The sequence below is a fragment of the Pleurodeles waltl genome, chromosome 1_1, assembly GCF_031143425.1.
Source record: "Pleurodeles waltl isolate 20211129_DDA chromosome 1_1, aPleWal1.hap1.20221129, whole genome shotgun sequence".
NCBI lineage: Eukaryota > Metazoa > Chordata > Amphibia > Caudata > Salamandridae > Pleurodeles > Pleurodeles waltl.
This window is the reverse complement of record NC_090436.1, coordinates 536,440,678-536,464,291: the sequence shown is the minus strand read 5'-3', so window position 1 is coordinate 536,464,291 and position 23,614 is coordinate 536,440,678.

Genomic DNA, 23,614 nt, shown 5'->3' with positions numbered 1-23,614 from the left:
GATTATGACAGCCTGTATAACTTGATCCTGAGAGAGCATATTCTTAATAATTGTGTGTCTGATTTGTTGCACCAGTACTTGGTGGACTCTGATCTGACCTCTCCCCAAGAATTGGGAAAGAAGGCAGACAAATGGGTCAGAACAAGAGTGAACAGAAAAGTTCATACAGGGGGTGACAAAGATGGCAACAAAAAGAAGGATGGTAAGTCTTCTGACAAGGGTGGGGACAAATCTAAAAATGAGTCTTCATCAGGCCCACAAAAACACTCTGCTGGGGGTGGTGGGTCCAAATCCTCCTTTAATCAGAACAAGGAAAAGAAACCATGGTGCTATTTATGTAAAATAAAAGGCCATTGGACAACAGATCCCAGTTGTCCAAAGAAAGGCACCACAGCTCCTACCACTACAACCCCTACTGCTACACCTAGTGTCCCTACTAATAGCAGTGGTGGTGGGAGCAAACCTACTAATAGCCAATCCAAGGGAGTAGCTGGGCTCACTATTGGTAATTTAGTTGGGGTTGGTCTGATTACGGAGACCACAGAGGCTACTTTAGTCTCTGAAGGGGCTATTGATTTAGCCACTTTGGTTGCTTGCCCCCATAACTTGGAGAAGTACAAGCAACTAACCCTAATAAATGGTGTTGAGGTCCAGGCCTACAGGGACACAGGTGCCAGTGTCACAATGGTGATTGAGAAACTGGTGCACCCTGAACAACACATACTTGGACACCAGTACCAAGTAACCGATGCTCACAACATAACACAAAGCCACCCCATGGCTGTTGTAAATCTCAACTGGGGGGGGGTAACTGGTCCAAAGAAAGTTGTGGTAGCTTCAGATTTACCTGTAGACTGTCTATTAGGGAATGATTTGGAGACATCAGCTTGGTCAGATGTGGAGTTGGAGGCCCATGCAGCAATGCTGGGCATCCCAGGGCATATTTTTGCTTTGACAAGGGCTCAGGCCAAAAAGCAAAAAGGACAGGGAAGCTTGGATCCTGGAACAATGGACCATGTGCTCCCTAAAGCTAGGGCTAGTAGAAGCAAACCACTTCCTACTATCCCTCCCTCTAAAGTGGATTCAACTTCTGAGGAAGAAGAATTCCCTCCCTGTGCAGAACCTACACCAGAGGAGCTGGAAGCAGACACTGCTGAGCTTTTGGGTGAAGGGGGGCCTGCCAGAGAGGAGCTGAGTGTGGCACATCAAACCTGTCCCACATTAGAGGGTCTCAGACAGCAAGCTGTCAAACAGGCTAATGGGGATGTCAGTGACTCTCACAGAGTTTACTGGGAGGACAACCTCTTGTACACTGAGCATAGGGATCCTAAACCTGGAGCTGCCAGGAGATTAGTGATTCCTCAGGAGTACAGAAAGTTCCTCTTAACACTGGCACATGACATTCCCTTAGCTGGGCATCTAGGACAAATGAAAACTTGGGACAGGCTTGTTCCCCTGTTTCATTGGCCTAGGATGTCTGAGGACACAAAAGAATTTTGTAAGTCCTGTGAAACCTGTCAAGCCAGTGGCAAGACAGGTGGCACACCAAAGGCACCCCTTATTCCACTGCCTGTGGTTGGGGTGCCCTTTGAAAGGGTAGGGGTTGACATAGTTGGCCCCCTTGACCCTCCTACCGCTTCAGGCAATAGGTTTATCTTGGTGGTAGTGGACCATGCCACAAGATATCCTGAAGCAATTCCTTTAAGGACCACTACAGCTCCTGCAGTGGCAAAGGCCCTCCTGGGAATATTTTCCAGGGTGGGCTTCCCAAAGGAAGTAGTATCAGACAGAGGAAGCAATTTCATGTCTGCATACTTAAAGGCCATGTGGAAGGAGTGTGGTGTAACGTACAAGTTCACAACGCCCTATCATCCACAAACAAATGGACTGGTAGAGAGATTTAATAAAACTCTCAAAGGCATGATAATGGGTCTCCCTGAAAAACTCCGCAGGAGATGGGATATCCTTCTACCATGCCTCCTTTTTGCCTACAGGGAGGTACCCCAGAAAGGAGTGGGCTTCAGCCCCTTTGAACTTCTTTTTGGACACCCTGTTAGGGGTCCACTCACACTTGTAAAGGAGGGTTGGGAACAACCTTTAAAAGCTCCTAAGCAGGATATTGTGGATTATGTACTTGGCCTCAGATCAAGGATGGCTGAGTACATGAAAAAGGCCAGTAAAAACCTTCAGGCCAGCCAAGAGCTCCAGAAGCAATGGCATGATCAGAAGGCTGTTTTGGTTCAGTACCAACCAGGGCAGAAAGTGTGGGTCTTGGAGCCTGTGGCCCCAAGAGCACTCCAAGATAAATGGAGTGGACCCCACACAATTGTTGAAAAGAAGGGTGAAGTCACCTACTTGGTTGACTTAGGCACTGCCAGGAGTCCCCTTAGGGTGCTCCATGTCAACCGCCTGAAACCCTACTGTGACAGGGCTGATCTCACCCTGCTCATGGCAACAGATGAGGGACAGGAAGAAGACAGTGATCCTCTACCTGATCTCTTCTCTTCCACAGATCAAGATGCTCTTGTGGAAGGTGTCGTTTTGGCTGATTGTCTTACTGCTGAGCAGAAAGACAATTGCATAAATCTCCTAGGACAATTTTCAGAACTCTTCTCTACTGTGCCAGGCACCACTTCTTGGTGTGAGCACACTATAGATACTGGAGACAGTTTACCTGGAAAAAGTAAGATCTATAGGCAGCCTGACCATGTCAGGGATTGCATAAAGCAAGAAGTTCAGAAAATGTTGGAACTAGGAGTGGTTGAGCACTCTGACAGTCCATGGGCTTCTCCTGTGGTACTGGTACCAAAACCCAATTCTAAAGATGGAAAGAAGGAAATGCGGTTTTGTGTAGACTATAGAGGTCTCAACTTGGTAACCAAAACTGATGCTCACCCTATACCCAGGGCAGATGAGCTCATAGATACACTGGCATCTGCCAAGTATCTAAGCACTTTTGATTTGACTGCAGGGTATTGGCAGATCAAATTGTCAGAAGATGCTAAACCTAAGACTGCATTTTCTACCATTGGAGGACATTACCAGTTTACTGTAATGCCTTTTGGTTTGAAAAATGCACCTGCCACTTTTCAGAGGTTGGTGAACACAGTCCTGCAAGGGCTGGAAGCTTTCAGTGCAGCATATTTGGACGATATAGCTGTCTTTAGCTCCAGCTGGGATGATCACCTGGTCCACCTATGGAAAGTTTTGGAGGCCCTGCAAAAGGCAGGCCTCACTATCAAGGCTTCAAAGTGCCAGATAGGGCAGGGTAAGGGGGTTTATCTGGGACACCTTGTTGGTGGGGAACAGATTGCACCACTTCAGGGGAAAATCCAAACAATTATTGATTGGGTTCCCCCTACCACTCAGACTCAGGTGAGAGCCTTCCTAGGCCTCACTGGGTATTACAGGAGGTTCATTAAGAACTATGGCTCCATTGCAGCCCCTCTTAATGACCTCACATCCAAGAAAATGCCTAAAAAGGTATTATGGACAGCAAACTGTCAGAAAGCTTTTGAGGAGCTGAAGCAGGCCATGTGCTCTGCACCTGTCCTGAAAAGCCCTTGTTACTCTAAAAAATTCTATGTCCGAACTGATGCATCTGAATTAGGAGTAGGGGCAGTCCTATCACAACTTAATTCTGAGGGCCAGGATCAACCTGTTGCTTTTATTAGTAGGAGGTTGACCCCTAGAGAAAAGTGTTGGTCTGCCATTGAGAGGGAGGCTTTTGCTGTGGTCTGGGCTCTGAAGAAGTTGAGGCCATATCTGTTTGGCACTCACTTCATTGTTCAGACAGACCACAAACCTCTACTTTGGCTAAAACAAATGAAAGGTGAAAATCCTAAATTGTTGAGGTGGTCCATATCTCTACAGGGAATGGACTATACAGTGGAACATAGACCTGGGAGTAGCCACTCCAATGCAGATGGACTCTCCAGATATTTCCACTTAGACAATGAAGACTCATCAGGTCATGGCTAGTCTTATTGTTCTTCGTTTGGGGGGGGTTGTGTAGGAAAGTACCATCTTGCCTGGCATGTTACCCCCATTTTTCACTGTATATATGTTGTTTTAGTTGTATGTGTCACTGGGACCCTGGTAACCCAGGGCCCCAGTGCTCATAAGTGTGCCTGAATGTGTTACCTGTGTAGTGACTAACTGTCTCACTGAGGCTCTGCTAATCAGAACCTCAGTGGTTATGCTCTCTCATTTCTTTCCAAATTGTCACTAACAGGCTAGTGACCATTTTTACCAATTTACATTGGCTTACTGGAACACCCTTATAATTCCCTAGTATATGGTACTGAGGTACCCAGGGTATTGGGGTTCCAGGAGATCCCTATGGGCTGCAGCATTTCTTTTGCCACCCATAGGGAGCTCTGACAAATTCTTACACAGGCCTGCCACTGCAGCCTGAGTGAAATAACGTCCACGTTATTTCACAGCCATTTTACACTGCACTTAAGAAACTTATAAGTCACCTATATGTCTAACCTTTACCTGGTAAAGGTTAGGTGCAAAGTTACTTAGTGTGAGGGCACCCTGGCACTAGCCAAGGTGCCCCCACATTGTTCAGAGCCAATTCCATGAACTTTGTGAGTGCGGGGACACCATTACACGCGTGCACTACATATAGGTCACTACCTATATGTGGCTTCACAATGGTAACTCCGAATATGGCCATGTAACATGTCTATGATCATGGAATTACCCCCTCTATGCCATCCTGGCATAGTTGGCACAATCCCATGATCCCAGTGGTCTGTAGCACAGACCCTGGTACTGCCAAACTGCCCTTCCTGGGGTTTCACTGCAGCTGCTGCTGCTGTCAACCCCTCAGACAGGCAGCTGCCCTCCTGGGGTCCAGCCAGGCCTGGCCCAGGATGGCAGAACAAAGAACTTCCTCTGAGAGAGGGTGTGACACCCTCTCCCTTTGGAAAATGGTGTGAAGGCAGGGGAGGAGTAGCCTCCCCCAGCCTCTGGAAATGCTTTGTTGGGCACAGAGGTGCCCAATTCTGCATAAGCCAGTCTACACCGGTTCAGGGACCCCTTAGCCCCTGCTCTGGCACGAAACTGGACAAAGGAAAGGGGAGTGACCACTCCCCTGACCTGCACCTCCCCTGGGAGGTGTCCAGAGCTCCTTCAGTGTGCTCCAGACCTCTGCCATCTTGGAAACAGAGGTGCTGCTGGCACACTGGACTGCTCTGAGTGGCCAGTGCCACCAGGTGACGTCAGAGACCCCTGCTGATAGGCTCCTTCAGGTGTTAGTAGCCTATCCTCTCTCCTAGGTAGCCAAACCCTCTTTTCTGGCTATTTAGGGTCTCTGTCTCTGGGGAAACATTAGATAACGAATGCAAGAGCTCATCCGAGTTCCTCTGCATCTCTCTCTTCACCTTCTGATAAGGAAACGACTGCTGACCGCGCTGGAAGCCTGCAAACCTGCAACATAGTAGCAAAGACGACTACTGCGACTCTGTAACGCTGATCCTGCCGCCTTCTCGACTGTTTTCCTGCTTGTGCATGCTGTGGGGGTAGTCTGCTTCCTCTCTGCACCAGAAGCTCCGAAGAAATCTCCCGTGGGTCGACGGAATCTTCCCCCTGCAACCACAGGCACCAAAAAGCTGCATTACCGGTCCCTTGGGTCTCCTCTCAGCACGACGAGCGAGGTCCCTCGAATCCAGTGACTCTGTCCAAGTGACCCCCACTGTCCAGTGACTCTTCAGCCCAAGTTTGGTGGAGGTAAGTCCTTGCCTCACCTCGCTGGGCTGCATTGCTGGGAACCGTGACTTTGCAGCTACTCCGGCCCCTGTGCACTTCCGGCGGAAATCCTTTGTGCACAGCCAAGCCTGGGTCCACGGCACTCTAACCTGCATTGCACGACTTTCTAAGTTGGTCTCCGGCGACGTGGGACTCCTTTGTGCAACTTCGGCAAGCACTGTTTCATGCATCCTCGTAGTGCCTGTTTCTGGCACTTCTGCGGGTGCTACCTGCTTCAGTGAGGGCTCTTTGTCTGGCTCGATGTCCCCTCTCTCTTCAGGTCCAATTTGCGACCTCCTGGTCCCTCCTGGGCCCCGGCAGCGTCCAAAAACGCCAAACACATGATTTGCGACTAGCAAGGCTTGTTGGCGTCCTTCCGGCGGGAAAACACTTCTGCACGACTCTCCAAGGCGAGTGGGATCCGTTCACCAAAGGGGAAGTCTCTAGCCCATTTCGTTCCTGCAGAAACCTCAGCTTCTTCTGTCCAGTCGAAGCTTCTTTGCACCCGCAGCTGGCATTTCCTGGGCATCTGCCCATCTCCGACTTGCTTGTGACTTTTGGACTTGGTCCCCTTGTTCCACAGGTACCCTAGATTGGAAATCCACAGTTGTTGCATTGCTGGTTTGTGTCTTTCCTGCATTATTCCTCTAACACGACTACTTTGTCCTTAGGGGAACTTTAGTGCACTTTGCACTCACTTTTCAGGGTCTTGGGGAGGGTTATTTTTCTAACTCTCACTATTTTCTAATAGTCCCAGCGACCCTCTACAAGGTCACATAGGTTTGGGGTCCATTCGTGGTTCGCATTCCACTTTTGGAGTATATGGTTTGTGTTGCCCCTATCCCTATGTTTCCCCATTGCATCCTATTGTAACTATACATTGTTTGCACTGTTTTCTAAGACTATACTGCATATTTTTGCTATTGTGTATATATATCTTGTGTATATTTCCTATCCTCTCACTGAGGGTACACTCTAAGATACTTTGGCATATTGTCATAAAAATAAAGTACCTTTATTTTTAGTATAACTGTGTATTGTGTTTTCTTATGATATTGTGCATATGACACTAAGTGGTACTGTAGTAGCTTCACACGTCTCCTAGTTCAGCCTAAGCTGCTCTGCTAAGCTACCATTATCTATCAGCCTAAGCTGCTAGACACCCTATACACTAATAAGGGATAACTGGGCCTGGTGCAAGGTGCAGGTACCCCTTGGTACTCACTACAAGCCAGTCCAGCCTCCTACACGTAGTGCCTAAGTGCCTCTTATCTGGGTAGCTTAACAACAAGCGAGATGTTCCACTCTAACTGTGCACGCATTTGCGTCTGTAATGTGGTTATGGTGAACTTGGTCGGTACAAGATGTAAGTGCTTATGTCAATAATGCTGGTAATATTGCGCGTACACATTACTTACTCTCCGGTGGTTTGTATAAATCCATTAATAAGTACGGGATGATTAATGACATAACATATACTCTCTGTCCCTATCTGATATAAGTCTGTGCCATTTAATAGGATAAGGTAACCATTCACATTCTCCCGGTATTGTGTGAAGACATGGATCTAGCACCCGTCCAGTGTGGGTACATACCCACCCCTTAGACCAATCTGCACATCTAGTGGGAACTACAGTGTGATTCGTTTAATCAATCTACTTTTGGTCAGTGTGAGGTATCCACCATTCTTTTACTTATCACTACGGGGAGCAATATAAAGGGGCACCATATGTCAGGAGGAGGATCACTTCTTACTATATCAAAAAGAGCATAACACATTTCTTCCTCACCGTGAAACTGTATGGGCTTTACCCATATTTCTTCAGGCAAATGCAATTGTTGTCTCCAATATTCACCCTGAGGCTGTCCCCATTCTGCGTTAAAGTCTGCATACTGTATATTAAGAATGCTTTACCATAGTATGCACTAGATGCCCTTAGACACTGCTCGTGTGTTTTAAAAGCGTTTTTTTTTTTTTTGGAATTGTTCATAAGTGAAATTATGCCATTGATAATCGCGATACAACCCACGCACGACTTTCAATACTTCTTGTGAGTGTGTAGGCCCCCATTGAGAAATTACTTTTATGGCCTCTCCTGTACTATAGTCTGTAGAAGATAGCTTATTCCGAATGGCTTCAACATCAAAAGAATTGAGGGCCCCTACCCTGATTCCGGTGGCCCCAGCTATCAAGGACCCTAGATCTCTTCTATTGCATAACTTTGGCAAGGGCCATAACTGTGGTGTCCATGGTGCACATAATGGATCATACTTTGAGACATTCCCCTTGACAAAATTTATCTGTAACACAATACGATTAATTATGCTTGTTTGCAGAACTTGCTTACATCCTATTCTATATCGCATTATAGAAACGTTGCTTAAGTTGTTAACCAGGCGTCTTTCGGTTATATAAAACATGAAGGCTGGTATTCTATTGTTCATTGTAACAACCACCATGTGTCCTGGTATCACAATATTTACATATCATGTTTAGCATGTAACTCAAAGCCTGTACTGTTGCTGGCGTCCCCTCCACCTTGTTCAGTCCGTTGGCATGTCGGATTTGCTGTCCAGTTACCTTCCAGGTCACAGCTTTGGCAGCCATCCACTTGCCTCCAGGTACCTCCACGTTGCAAAGTGAAACATTTCCCTGGTCATAAGTTATGTTAGCTGCTTGAGGTGCACAAGTGACATGACGGACTATATTCGGTCGGACTCATACACTTTTTCCGGTTATAATCATGAACAACGTCATCGATGCAGATGTCATCATTTACGACCGTGGGGTAAGTCTCACTGCAAGTACAAATACGGATACATTTGAGTTGAGTTCTTTAAAAGTATAATATACGTACTCCCCACCCCTTGACTCAATAGCTCTCCTGCCTCTGGCTTTTTCCCTGGATGGTTCACCCATACTTTTCTTCCTGTGCTTCCAAATCCTCCCTCACCTCTCTGGGTGTTACCGGGGGGTCAGATCTTTCTTCAATGTGAGGGGTGCACGCTTGTTCACAAATCACTTGTGCAAGTCTATCATGTGCTGATAACTTTTTTAGCTGTTCTTTCAACAATCCGTTATATCTCTCAATCATGCCTATAGCTTGTGGATAATAACTAAGGTGCACAATCCACCGAATTCCCTGTTCCTGCGCCCAGCCCTGCACTGTTTTCCCTGAAAAGTGTGTGCCCCTATCTGTTTGGATCTCATCATGTGCCCTATAATGTTTTATCAGGTAGTTTAGCCCTCGCAAAGTGGACTTTTGGTCTGCAGACTTACAGGGCATACCCAACATAAGGCCAGAGTAGGTGTCCACCATTGTCAATACGTAGCTTTTTCCTCCTTCCTTTGGTACCGGCCTGATATAGTCCAATTGCCACACTGTAGTAGCTGCAGTTCCTCCTCTGATATGGCTGCTAGGCTTCTTTTGCAAGGGCATTTGTCTAATCCGGTTGCATGTAGGGTACTCCTTTACTGCTTTTTGCACTTGTTCTTTAGTGGCTGGAATTTGTTGTAGCTGTGCCCATGCATAAGTGCCATTCTCTCCTGGATGTCCGGATGTTGCATGGGCCCTGTTTGCTAAAGCGGCTTCAGCTTCCTCCTTGATGACCACCGTTCGCGTTTTGGCCATCTGATCTACGGTGTTGTCGAATAGAGATGCAAGTGAGGTGTCCATTGGGAAATGGGCATCCACATGTCCCACATAGATTTGACATTTGTGCCCTTTCTCCCACATCTCTTCCCATAGCTGTTCGCCTCCCGAAATGGGGGTGCCTTTAATTTTCCATCCATCCTTGCGCCAAGTCGGGGCCCAGCTTGCTAGTCCTTGGTAAGTGGCCTGACTGTCAGTGTACACAAATGTTTTCTCTCTGATGGGGGCTTGTTCGATCACTGCTGCTACCCCCTGCCGTTCTGCAAGCTGGCTTGATTCATTATCCCCTTCTACCAGCAACATTGTTTCTGCATCAGGCTGGAATGCAACTGTTTGCCTTTGTCTTTTTCCTTGATAGTACCGGGCGGTACCATCTGTGAACCATGCATTTTGCCGTTCTTCTTCGGTGAGTTGTTCAAAAGGCGGGGCTGTCTTAAATGGTGAGGATTCCATTTCAGAGGGCTCTAGTGCAGGGGCCATTGCCTGCAAGTCCACTGCCCCTAGTTTATCTTCTTGTAACTTCAACACTCCTGCTGGTCCTGGTTTTGCCCTCTGCTGCAGATACCATTTCCACTTCATGATGGCAAACTCCTGCGCTCTGCCTACTTTATTGCCAACCCCTCCATCTCTTGTCCAACCTAGTAAGGGGACCCATGTTTTTAAAGTGACCGGCCGATCATCAGTTATGCGTTCTATTTCCACTAAGGCCCAATCTTGGGCACCCTCTTTTTTTCCTGCCTCTGCCATAGGCTCCACATCACTACATCATCTACGTCATCCTGTACTATAATTTCCAGCTCAAACGGGTCTTCTTCTGTGATGTGACCTAACGTAAAAGGATTCTGTAATGCATCTTTTGCTCCAGTGTCCCACAACCTCACCAACCATTTAAACAAAGGCTCTGCAGGCATCTGCCTAAACATACGGATTCTCTGCAACAACTCACTCTGCGTATAATCTCTTACCAAACAAGAATTCTGTATTTGCCCGCCATTAGCTCCCTTTTCACCTTCAATTTCACCTGCACATCCTTCTCCACTTTCAACTCCACCTAGTTCTGTTACACGTACTCCCACCTCATCCTCCCAAGTATGTGGATCCCAATTTTCTTTGCGTACCACTGCCCTCACTTGCACAGTTAAGGGTATTTTAGGCTTCTGCCTACTCTTCTGTTTGCGTATCAATGCCCTCACTTGCACAGTTGAGGGCATTTTAGGCTTCTGTCTACTCTTCTGTTTGCATATCAGTGCCCTCACTTGCACAGTTGAGGGCATTTTAGGCTTCTGCCTACTCTTCTGTTTTGCTACTCGTACTGCTAATGCGTTGCACCTTGCCTCCATTTGATCACCCCGAGTCATTGCACTTTCTATGGTCTCTTTCATAAGTAACTGCCTTTCCTGCAAGGCTGCAACCTCATCCCGCAGTTATATTATCTCTGCATCTTGTGTTAATGTTTTCCTGTATACCGTACGGAGCGCAGACAGGAAAAGCCATCCCACTTGCCCTGCTGCTTTCAGCTCCAGCTTTGCCCCTCTTAGCATCACACTCTCAACCGCATCTTCCACTAAGAGAGGAGTCACTTTCTCATCTAATGCTTCCCATATCACCGGCGCTGCCCACCGGTTCAGGAGTCCTGCCACACCAGAGAACGGGTCAGTTGCTAACCACGTGGGAATTGATCTGGCTTCTGCCGCATGCTGCCTTCCGCTCTCTGCCTCACTTTTCTTACGTCACCAAAGAGGCATTATTGACTTATACCCCACTTCTGGTACCAAATGTCTTATCCAGGTGACTGGTTGACACCTATTCGGTATAAGTCAATAAGGACGCTCAATGAAGGACCACACGCCAATTATAAATACAATTTAGCTTTATTAGAATTGCAGGTAAAATGTAGGCATTTAGCACATTAACAATAGTAGAATAAGAATAGCAATGAAAAACATCTATCTACATATATAAGTACACTACAAGGAGCATTTATCTATCTCTCTCTCTCTCTCTCTCTATATATATATATATATATATATATATATATATATATATAAGCAAAGAGTTCATTGACAGATATAAGTTTTGATTAACTGTACACTAAAATGCATCACACTACGATATTCAGGAAGCAGAATATAAATGAGATGAATACTTCAGATAAGCTTTGATTTACTGCACACCAAAATACATGTTTCAATTACTGCAGCAGGCTCTCACTACGATGTTCAGGAGGCAAAATATAAATGAACTGAATACTTCAGATAAGCTTTGATTTACTGCACACCAAAATACATGTTTCAATTACTGCAGCAGGCTCTCACTACGAGGTTTAGAAAGCAAAATATAAACGAGCTAAATACTTCAGGTTATAAACACAGTGCAAGCATAAATAACCGGTCATAATAGAGCAGAGAAACAAAGGCCTTTCATCCCTGTGTGGAAAACTTAACTTAGTCCACGACATACTGGGAAGCCCTCAACCGCCTGCTTGGACCTCTCTCCCCTTCAAGCACCACGAGCAAACAGGGAGGCAGCGCTGGGCCATGGCAACTTCCACAATTCCATCTGTAAGCTTCCAAATCCCTCACCCACAGTTCAGTGCTTAAATAACTCGAAGCTTGGATTCTATCTCATTCTGGCATTTTCTAGCTATGTTATCACTACTTGGCTGCTCTGCCCTTCTCCAGCTTTTGTTTTCATTCCATCTTCTCCCTGTACTCTCGTTCTCAAGGTTGAGACAGAGTCTTCTACACAAACAAGCTTGAAAATAATATCATGAACTTTTCCACGATGTTTGAGAGGGGGTTTCAACAGGCATTACACTCATCTACACTGCTCAAGCTAATTAACCCTTCGCGTTACAATGTCTTCCGCATCTTTCCCTATATTGAACAGTTTTTTACTGTGATTTTATTCAATCCTCTGTAGTCTATACAGGTTTGAAGATCCCCATTAGCCTTTAGGACAAAAAAAAGAGGAGATGCTGCAGGAGACTTGAAGGGACAAATGAATCCATTAGCTAGAAATTGGTCTAAGTATTTTCTTTGGTGTTGGTTTTTGTGTTCTGACAGGGCATAAGCACGACAACTAGGGAGTATAACACCAGGAGTCAGGTTAATTTTAAAGTCATATGGTCTGTGAGTGGCAAGGTTTCTGCTTCTTTTTCATCAAATACGTCTTGGAAAGATGAATACTACCTGGGTAGCGTTACATTTTTTTCAGTGGCTGTGGCTATGTGAGTTTTGTGAGGAATTGTGACTCTCGCTGTCTGGAGACATTTTTCTTTACAAATGAGTGAAGAAAGCATGATTTTTCTTTCTTGCCAGTCTATCATAGGGTTATGGTGACTTAACCACGGCATTCCAAAGATGATCCCATACTGAGGAGCATGGATGGCGTCAAAGATTAGTTTTTCTACGTATTTGGTATCTTGATTTCCCCCTTTGCAGATCACAGATAAGGGGAAGGTCTGTAGAGTCACTGGACCTCCATCTAGGAGCTTTCCATCTACGGCTTGTACTATTTCTGGTGTTTTCTTCTTCTTACGTGGGGTCCCCAATGTTAGATCCAATTGTGTATCGATAAAGTTGCCAGTTGCTCCTGAGTCGACTAAGGCTTTCTTTAGATAACTCTTCTTTTTTACTAGCACTTCTAGGTCTAACTTGAGATGTCTTGACTGTGAAGGGTCCATAGTTACACCCAAAAGCAACTCTTCTTTACACCTTGGGTGTTCTAGTATTCTGGCTCCATTTGTACATTAGCTACCACTTTCTTGGTGGAGATTTGTTTGCCTTTTGGTTTTACTGTGCATTCTTTGACAAAGTGACCCTTTCTACCACTGTATAGGCATTGTCTGTTCTTTCTACATAGATCTTTTTCTTCTTTCGTCAAGGGCCTCCTGATGGATCCAATTCCCATTGGCTCATGATTATGCTCTTTCTGAACTCGTGATTCTCTGCGTTCATGAACACACCAGGAATGTTTCTCAGTCTTTTTGCGTGTTCCTTGTCGTTCAGAAAGACGATGGTCTAGTCTTAAAATAAGATTGATCAAGTCTTAACAATCCGCGGGTTGAGGATCGATCTGAGCAAGAATGCCTTTTAACTAATCTTTGAGTCCTTGATAGAACAGGGCTGTTCGTTTTTCTTCAGGCCAAGATGTTTCTGCTATCAGGCAATTAAAGCTAGCCAAGTACGAAACTAAGGCCCTCATTACAACCCTGGTGGTAAATCCCGCTTTCCGCCGTGCAGAAGACCGCCAACATACCGCTGCGGCCGTGGAATTCTGCTACAGGTATTACGACCCACAGCTTGGAATCCGCCACAATACAGACACCGACACAAGTCCGCCACACCAAATGTCGGTGATAAACTGGCAATACCAAAACTGACACCATCACGCCAACAGGAATACGCCCACACTATCACGATCCATGAATCAACGCGGCGGTCTTTCAACCGCAGTAATCCATTGGCGGTACACACCGCTGCACTTAAAGTATACACACACTTACAAAACACAACCACATTGGACAATTCGAAATACACACACCTGATACACATACACACACCACACCCGCACACCCAATCCAATATAAACCACACACCCACATCACCCACAAACCCTTACAACCAAAAATTTGAAAGAAGGCCAGAGAGAGAGAGACTACCTAAAACAACACCATTATCCACAGACACACAACACCATCACTTACACAACATCCATGCACCTCAAACAACACACACCAACACATCCCCTCACACATCACAACAAACACCACCTCACACATCACCCACACCACATCATGACACCTCAAAGACACCCCAGGTTCTCTGAGGAGGAGCTCAGGGTCATGGTGGAGGAATTTGTCCGGGTAGAGCCACAGCTATTCGGATCACAGGTGCAGCACACCGCCATTGCAAGGAAGATGGAGCTATGGCGCAGAATTGGCGACAGGGTAATGCAGTGGGACAGCATCCAAGAACACAGGATGACATGATGAAGAGGTGGAACAACCTACGGGGGAAGGTGCGTTCTGTGGTCTCCAGACACCAGATTGCTGTACAGAGGACTGGTGGTGGACCCCCACCTCCTCCCCCACAACTAACAACATGGGAGGAGCAAGTCTTGGCAATACTGAATCCTGAGGGCCTCGCAGGAGTAGCAGGAGGACTGGACTCTGGTACAACATACCTTTACTACTTTATCCCCCACACCCCACCTGCATGCCATCACATACCGCCACATGAGTGACGGTCCAGACGGGTGAGTAATTTCCTTTCCCCCTGTACCATTCCTCCATGTCAGCACCCACCAGAAGAAGGGTATTTGGCGTGCCATCACCAAGGACGTCCGGGCCCTCGGGGTCTACCACAGACGGAGCACCCACTGCCATAAAATATGGGAGGACCCGCGTCGCTGGATCAAGAAGACGGTGGAGGCCCATCGCACCATGACCCCCCGATGTCCCGGATCCTGGCAGTGGCCAATCCGGCGTTGGATGGGTGCTTGAGGGCAACACAGAAGCCACAAGGGGGTGAGTACACTCTCATTCAGCTGACTCTGCATGCTTGACGAGGTGTCTGGTTGGGGGAGGTGGGCAGTGTGTTCCCCCTAGGCCAGGGCGAACTTGGTAGGCAAGGTCCCTTGTGAGGCAGGCTATGTGGCACCCCAACCCCACTAGTGGTAGGAGCCATCTACACCTAGTCAGGCTCCTGTGACTTCCAGGTGTGCAGCAATTGGGCTTAGGCCTCATACCACATTGTCAGGTGAATTTTCTAGGAACTGTTAGTGCATGGCGTAGGGCTGAGGGCTGCTCCCTGTGTGTTGTGTCCGCCAACAGTAGTGGTGTTGCATGCACTGAACATGTTTTTCTTCTGCCTCCCCCACCCCTTTTTGTGGTCTCCCTGTTCTTGTGTGCAATGGCATCATCAGGCAGAGGAGCAGTGGCACTGGAGCAGGAGGGAGCTGCAACCCACTTGGCCCTGGAGGGTGAAGCAACGGAGTCTGAAGCCATCAGTGGAACAGAGGGCAAGGGGAGCTCCACGGCGGGGTACAGGAGCATACACCAGTGACAGCGACTCCTCCTCTGATGGGAGCTCCCTTGCGGTGGCGGACACCTCTGTGCCCACCACATCAACAGGTACAGCTGCCACCCCCCCTACCAGCACCACCCTCCCAGCAGCCCCTCAGCGTGTGCCCCATGCCTGCTCACCCAGGAGGGTGGGCATCTCCTTCGCCCCATGCACCTCAGGCCCTGCCCCAGTCAGCCCTGCTGCCCTCAGTGAGGAGGCTATTGATCTCCTGAGATCCCTCACTGTTGGGCAATCTACCATTTTGAATGCCATCCAGGGTGCTGAGAGGCATTTGCAACAAACAAATGCATACCTGGAGGGCATTCATTCTGGGCAGACAGCCCAACAGAGAGCATTTCAGGCTCTGGCTTCAGCACTGATGGCATCCATTGTCCCTGTGTCTAGCCTCCCCCCCCCCCCAACTTCCTCCACCTAGACCCAATCCCCTGTACCTCAGCCTATCCCAAGCACACCATCAGACCAGCATGCACACACATCAACACACAAGAGTGGACATGGAAAACATAAGCACCACACATCCCAAAGGCACTCACACAAGCACCATCCCCATGCAGACACAGCAACATCCACTGCCTCCACTGTGTCCCCCTCCTCCACGTCCTCCTCCTCCTCTGTCAATACCAGAGCAGTACACGCTCTATTGGTGACAAAAATGCAAAAACCCAGCACTCTCAAAACAACGTAATTTATGCATTGTGCTGATATGTTGTGGTTTAACCTTTTGCATTGCAGAGTTCAATCCTGAAAACATATTTTTAATATGCTTACAAATACTGTTCCTTTGCAATGTATTGCTGTAGGTTTTTAGAGTGTGTTATGGTGTGGCCCCTTTCCAGGGCCTTCCAGAGACATTCCCTGCAACATGCCTGGGCATGGTTCTGGGCTGGGCCAAGACTCTATAAAAGAGAGCCATCCCAACTCTCAGTGCTCACTATTCAGAGGTCCCGGTGCAGAGCAGCTGCTTCTTCCTGAGCTCCAGTCCCGGCGGCCTTTTTGGATCTTCCAGTCTTCTGCCCTTCATCCTTCATTGGTGATCATTGTTCCAGGCGGTAAGAGGGTGGTTGGACTGTTCCAACACCGTTATTGAGAATTTTCATATTCTTGGTTTAATTCTTAAATGAGTAACAGATTACTTGCGCGCTACCATTTCTTGACATTTATATGGTAGTTTACAAATAGGTAAGACGCACGATTTGCTTCATAAAGGTTTGACTTTGTTAGTCATTGTGTGCTACCATTTCTTGACATTGGCATGGTGGCTTTAGAATCGGCAAGACGCACAATTCATTTTATGGTGTTTAAACATTGTTGTCCATTGCGCGCTACTATTTCTTGACATTTACATAATGTTTTACTAATTGGCAAGACGCGCAATTCATTTCATGAGGATTTAACTTTGTTGTTCATTGCGCGCTACCATTTCTTGGCATTTACATGGTGGCTTAAGAATCTGCAAAAGAAGCACGATTCGTTTCATTGTACTTTGATCTTGTTATTTATTGTGAGCTGTTATTTCTTGACATTTACATCCTGTTTTACAAATCGGCAAGACGCGCGATTCGATTAATGATGATTTGACTTTGATATTCATTGCGTGCTACCATTTCTTGGTATTTTACATGGTGACACTCGAATCGGCAAACGCACGATTCTCTCCTCAAGTTTATTTCATGTTGTTTATTGTATGCCACTATTCTAAGATATTTATTATGTAATGTTCGAGTTGACAAGTTATGTGATTTGTTTCCTGAATCCATATTGTGTTATTCATGGTGCACAATCCTTTTATGGTGTTTACTATATATATATATATCTGCAATATGCGCAATTTGTGTTGAAACATTTTAAGAGTACACAGAAGGCCAGAGTTTCTAGATGCAATATTGTATGGTCCTAGTATACTTTCTCAAAACAGGATTTATATGACTGGTTTAAAATTTAGTCAGAATGTTTTTTCTGATACACATGTAAAGGAAAGTACTTGAATAAGAAAGTTTTCATTTAATTCATCTTGATTCCCTTACAGGTATCCGGCCATCTTGAAACTTAGTCATTTTAAACTTAACTCTTAGATTGTTCTTGTTTTCAGAGTGACTAGGCTTAGAATCATAATCTAGTATTAATTTCCGAAGATATAATTTTCATATCGTGTGTTCTAACCTTTTTCTTACTACAGGTCTCCTTCCCAGCTGTTCCCTTCCTAATCCCCTTTTCCCCTCTTGAACTCTCTCAGTCTCTGTGATTTATCTATCAGAGACTTGGAGCTGTTCAGTGGTGAACGTGTTGGGAACATGCACAGACCCCGAGGATCTGGTGACTCTGACATCCTCCCTCCCTGTCTCGTCTCCACTCACACCTGCATGCACTACATCCTCAGCCACTACCTCCATGACCAGCACGCCCATCACCACACACCGCTCACATTCAATCACCACCCCCACTACCATTCACACATCCCCAATGTCCTCTCCCAGTGTGTCTGTGAGCCCTCCTCCCAAAGTACACAAACACAGGCACACACCCACCGAACAGCCATCCATCTCACAACAGCCTCCGGCCCATGCACCTTCACCCAAATTCAGCAGATGTACACCTACTACAACCACTACCTCTTACTCCACTCCCAAACACCCTCCATCTTCCCATCCCAGTGTGTCTAAAAAACTCTTCCTGGCTAACATTGACCTCTTCCCTACACCTCCTCCCCCCGTCCTTCCCCAAGGGCCAGGCTTTCCAGGTCCCAGCCCAGCACCTCAGCCACAAAATCCCCAGAAACAGTGGTGCCAGCAACTGCGGTGTCATCGAGTGCGCCACCGATCAGGGCTGTCAGTGTGCCAAGCAGCGAGGGCAAAGACATTCCGCCACCTGCCAAGGTGAAAAAGGTGCCCACATCCCGTAGGGAGAAGCCGCACCTACCAGCCACCAAGGGCTCAGCAAAAACAAAAGAGGATAGTGGCAAGACAACTATGGCACCATCAAAGGTGGGGAAGGGACAAAAGCACAAGAGCAGGTCAGGAGAGGGCACGGTGGCACCAACTGAGGGACCAGTGTCACACCTTCTGTCCATGACCACACCAACTTGTATGGCGGTGAACACCGCAAGCTGCCCTGCCACCACAACCGCCACCTGCCCGCCACCTGCACCGCCACCTGCACAGCCAGCCGCACAGCCAGCTGCACAGCCACTGGCACGTCTACAGCCTCAGCGACAGTCCCCAGCCTCTTTCCCAGTGGGCAGCCGTCCGAGGCTGCAGGAGACGTCCTGCTGTGTCACTCAGCAGGTGCTGACCCATGCACCACCGCCAGCACCACCTCCACAGACACCACCGCAAGCACCGCCACCAGCCCTGCGACATGCTTGGACAGTGTTCCCCAGTGGTCAGTCGTCCGAAGCTGGAGGGAAATTCCTGGACCCTGGCCAGCTTCCATGAGGCATAACTTCCATCACTGTTTGCACCTGCTGGTGGAATGCAAAACCACATTAGTGTGGGGTATGTCTCCATGGCATATCATGCTACCTGTACCTCGGGAATCTCGTGGCACACACACCGAGGTGAGGGAATTGTACCGGTCACACTGCACGTGGAGCACTCTGGGCCCCATGCCCCCTTCAGAACCAGTGGAGAGATACATTAACTACCTCAGTCCTTGGCAGGATGAAGCACTCTGGGCACAAGGCCCCCTCCAGAACCAGTGGAGATTGACATCCACTACCTCAGTCCTTGGCAGGATGAAGCACTCTGGGCACCAGGCCCCCTCCAGAACCAGTGGAGAGATACATCCACTACCTCGGTCCTTGGCAGGGTGAAGCACTCTGGGCACCAGGCCCCCTGCAGAACCAGTGGAGAGATACATCAGATTGAGAGACTGTGGCTTTGCACTCCCCAGGATAAAGCAGTGGGCAAACCACCCGCTTGAGAGACTTGAGAGACTGTGGCTTTGCACTCCCCAAGATAAAGCAGTGGGCAGACCACCCACTGGAGAGACTTGAGAGACTGTGGCTTTGCACTCCCCAGTATAAAGCAGTGGGCAAACCACCAACTTGAAAGTCTTGAGAGACTGTAGCTTTGCACTCCCTGGATAAAGCAGTGGGCAAACCACCCACTGGAGAGACTTGAGAGACTGTGGCTTTACACTCCCCAGGATACATCAATGGGCATGAAACCCCTTCGTGGAGCTGGCGTCGTACACTCATCTGGCTGAGGTGCCCCCCCTTCCCTTCCCCCTGATGTGCCTGTTTTATTTTGATCTGATGCCCCTGCAGTGTTCTCTCCGTTTCGATTGAGTATCGAGTGTGGGCCTCGCCCATGCATTTTGGGCACAGTGGTCCACGGACTATATAGGTGCAGAACCTGGACTTGAATTCTTGGTGTACATAATTGTTTGTAGTGTATATACATTTTTGACTAATGGATTATTCTGGATTACAATGGTTACAATCATTTCCTTTTGTCATTACGTTCTTCCAGGGGGGTGGGGGGGTGTAAATGTAATGTTGCAGCATGTATTTGTGTGTATGTTGTTGTGGGTGAGGGTGGGGGTGTTGGGTGTTGCGTGTGTGTGTCACTCTCTTTTCCCTCCCCCCTCCCCTGTGTTGTAGGTGCAGTACTCACCGTGGTCGTCGCCGCCATCATTCGTGCTCCTGGTAGAGGAGCAGGAAGACTATCACAGGGAGGATTTGGAGTTCTGGTTCCTCGTGGGGTGTGGAGAGATGAGTGTTTTCCCTTCCAAGTCCTGTTTCCGCTGTGTTTTTGTTCGCGTTGAATCTGCCCCGGAAAAGGTGGCGGATTGGCCAGTCATAACAATGTGGGTGGAACATTGTCTTCCGCCTGTTGGTTGGCGGTGACCGCCATACTGTTTTTTTGTACCACCGTGGCGGTCGGAGTGTTAAAGTGGCTGTATATGTTGGAGGTTTCCACCATGGTCATAATTCAATTTGTTTTTCCACTGGCCTGTTGGCGGTTTTACTGCCGCTTTACCACCGACCGCCAGGGTTGTAATGAGGGCCTATGTCCTTGTTTGTGAGGTATTTTGTGTACTAGGGTGCTGATAGCATTGAATTGCACTTTTTTACTCCCATTATGGCAAGGGTATTTATGTGGTTTTCCAGGATTGTGTTGAAGTTGTATGAAGGGTTTTGACATTGGATGTAGGGTGGTGGTGAAAGGGCCAGACTTATATTTTGTAGGTTTTTTATAAAATAACTAATTGAAGGAGAGTGAGGTTCATTGGGCTTCACTTATTTGGAAAGGTTGAACATGAACAAGGGTAATGGGGATAGAAAGATGGTTGGTCTAATCCAAGGGTTTTGGTGCCTTGTAGTGGATAAAGCAATGTTCGAGAGGGCTAGGTTGAGCATGTGGTCTTTGGATTTTGGCAATACTCTGAACTATATTATTTTCTTTATGCTAGAATTGTTTATGCAGCGGAATGAGAGTGACTGGGTGGCAAAGTGGGAAGTGAAATGTAAGGAGCTCCACTGACTTCGATGAAGCTTGTTTAGCTAGTGCGGGGGCTCAGTAGCAATGGTGGATAATGTCAAGCCCTGCTCCGTCTTGTTTGTATGGTCTGCACAATTCATACTGCAGTCATTGAGCACAAGGTGAGACATGAATATACAGGTGAGACATGAAGTTTTCATCAAGGTTTTGATATGTGACGAGGTGTGGGTTATCTGGGGCACTGAGTACTGTGATGAGGATGAAGTGGAAGGTGTGTGCTGTTGTTTTTTTGTGAGTGGTGGTTAATGGGATGGGTATGAGTTTGGCACCATCTGCTGTCTGGAAAGTGGTGCCTGGGGAATGTAGGCAGGCTAAGGGCAGTGTTAAGGTGAATGGCATCATGGATTAGTTTCGTGAAATGTTTACAGGGGCTGCTCAGTGCTCTTTCTGGTCCCATGGAGTGATGATCAGGCAATTTAGGCATACCAGATGATCGGGTAAGGCAGCTGCATCAGGAAATGTCTCCTGTCTCTGGCATTTCCAGGGGATTTGTTCAGGGTTGCTGGGATACCCCAGGGCACATATTTCAGATCTTCTCTCAAAACCGCTGGAAAATAGAGCATTATTTCCCACCCCAAGCACTCAGAGCAGAAACTCTGTGGTATAGAAAATCCAGCCAGTTATGACTAAGGCCCTGGTTTAGATATTATTTGTCACCCCTGATAAGTAACAATATCACAGGGTACAATTTTTATTGGGCACGATAAAATACACCTATGTGTATTATACACATATACAGATTTTGGTTTTTAACACACCAATATTCTCACCGTAAGGTGAATAAAATACTAATTTCTCCTGTTAAATTTCGGCCATTTTGACGTGCCAAAATTTAACAAAGATTGAGATATTTAACACATCCAATAATTATCGAATGTATTAAATTTCTTTTAACTCATAATTATGACCCAGACGTAAACAGGGGTTTACGCACTGGTCGAATTATAACAAGCAACTCATGATCAGGCCCTTAAACTTTAAGAGTCCACTAAGAAATGAAGAATTATCAGGGAATTAATACCTTCAGCTCCGATTTTACCCAGTAATTCCATTTCCCCCTGATTTTCACCGAATGAAACACATGTAAGATGCATAGTGCTGACAGTATTGAGAGCCTCGCAGGAGTTCATTTCGTTAATTTTTACGAGTAATACAAATAAGTAGCTCTGTCTAAAATATGAGCTAGTATTGAAGCTGCAAGACAAATGTTTTCTGAGTCAGTCACCAGTTAGGGTCAGAGTACTGCATCCATGTTGGTATCATTTCCCACTGGAATTTAAAGCCTCCTGTACGATTCCACTCCAAGTAGATGAATAAGGAGCTCCCTTTAAACTCTTGACTCTCCAAAAGTACCTGGGCTGTCATTATCTGTTGATTATTGTTTTAGATCTGGCTCATCTGTAAGACTTTAAAATATCCACATAATATCCATCTATCCACCCACACTTTTACTATGTTAGTCATCCCTCCTTTTCACCATTCAGTACTTGTATTCACCAATCAATCCATTCAACTGTTCAACTACCATCTACGTATCCACCCACCCAGTCATGCAACCGTTCTTTGAACCATCTATCAATTTGCCATTCATTCTGTAATCAGTTAATTCTTCTATCCTTTTTTCCATACATCCTTTTGCACTTGAATCTCCCTAATCACGTTTCCATTCATTCATTTTTCAATCACTGACCCAACCATATGTTATCCATATATTCATCCATAAAAGTATTCAGCTATTCTTTTAATTAACAATGTTTCTTATACTCATCTATCTATCAATATGTTCATCCATCTATCTGATAATTTGTCTTGTGTCTATGCATCCACTATCATGTAACCTTTTCATCCATCCATCCACCCTTCCAACCTACCACCTATCTACATTATCAATAATTGAATCCTTCAATCAATCAATCAATCAATCATGAGCTTGTAAAGCACACTACTCAGCCATAAAGTCTCAAGGCGCTGAGGGTTCACCTCAGAGATCAGTGAAAGAGCCAGGTCTTGAGGTCCTTTCTGAACTGAGGCAGCAATGGGGACTGTCTGAGGTGTGTAAGGTGTTCCATCCTTTTGCTGCCAGGTATGAAAATGATTTTCCACCCGCTGAGGACGTCTTTATGCTGGGTATGTTGGCGAGTGACTGTTGAGATGAGTGGAGAGGTCTGAAAGGGGCGTACCAGTGGATGCGGTTGTTAAGGTAGTTGGGTCTGTTGTTGTGGAGGGCTCTGTAGGCATGTATGAGGAGTTTCAAGTTGATCCTCTTCTCAATGGTGAGCCAATGCAGGTTTCTCAGGTGTTCTGTGATGTGTTCTCGGCGACGGATGTCTATGATGAGTTTGGTGGTGGCATCTGGATCTGTTGCAGTTTATTCAGGTTCTTCTTTTGAGGTTCCAGTGTAGAGGGTGTTGGAGTAGTCAGGTCTGCTTGTGACAAGGGCGTGTGTCACGGTTTTCTGGCAGTTGGTTGGTATCCATCTGATGATCTTTCTTAGGAGTTGGAGGATGTGGAAGTAGGTGGAGGCGATGGAGTTGACCTGCCTGGTCATGGTGAGCGTTCGGTCAAGGATGTCACCAAGATCGCGTGCGTGGTCTGTTGGGGAGGGGTGTTTGCC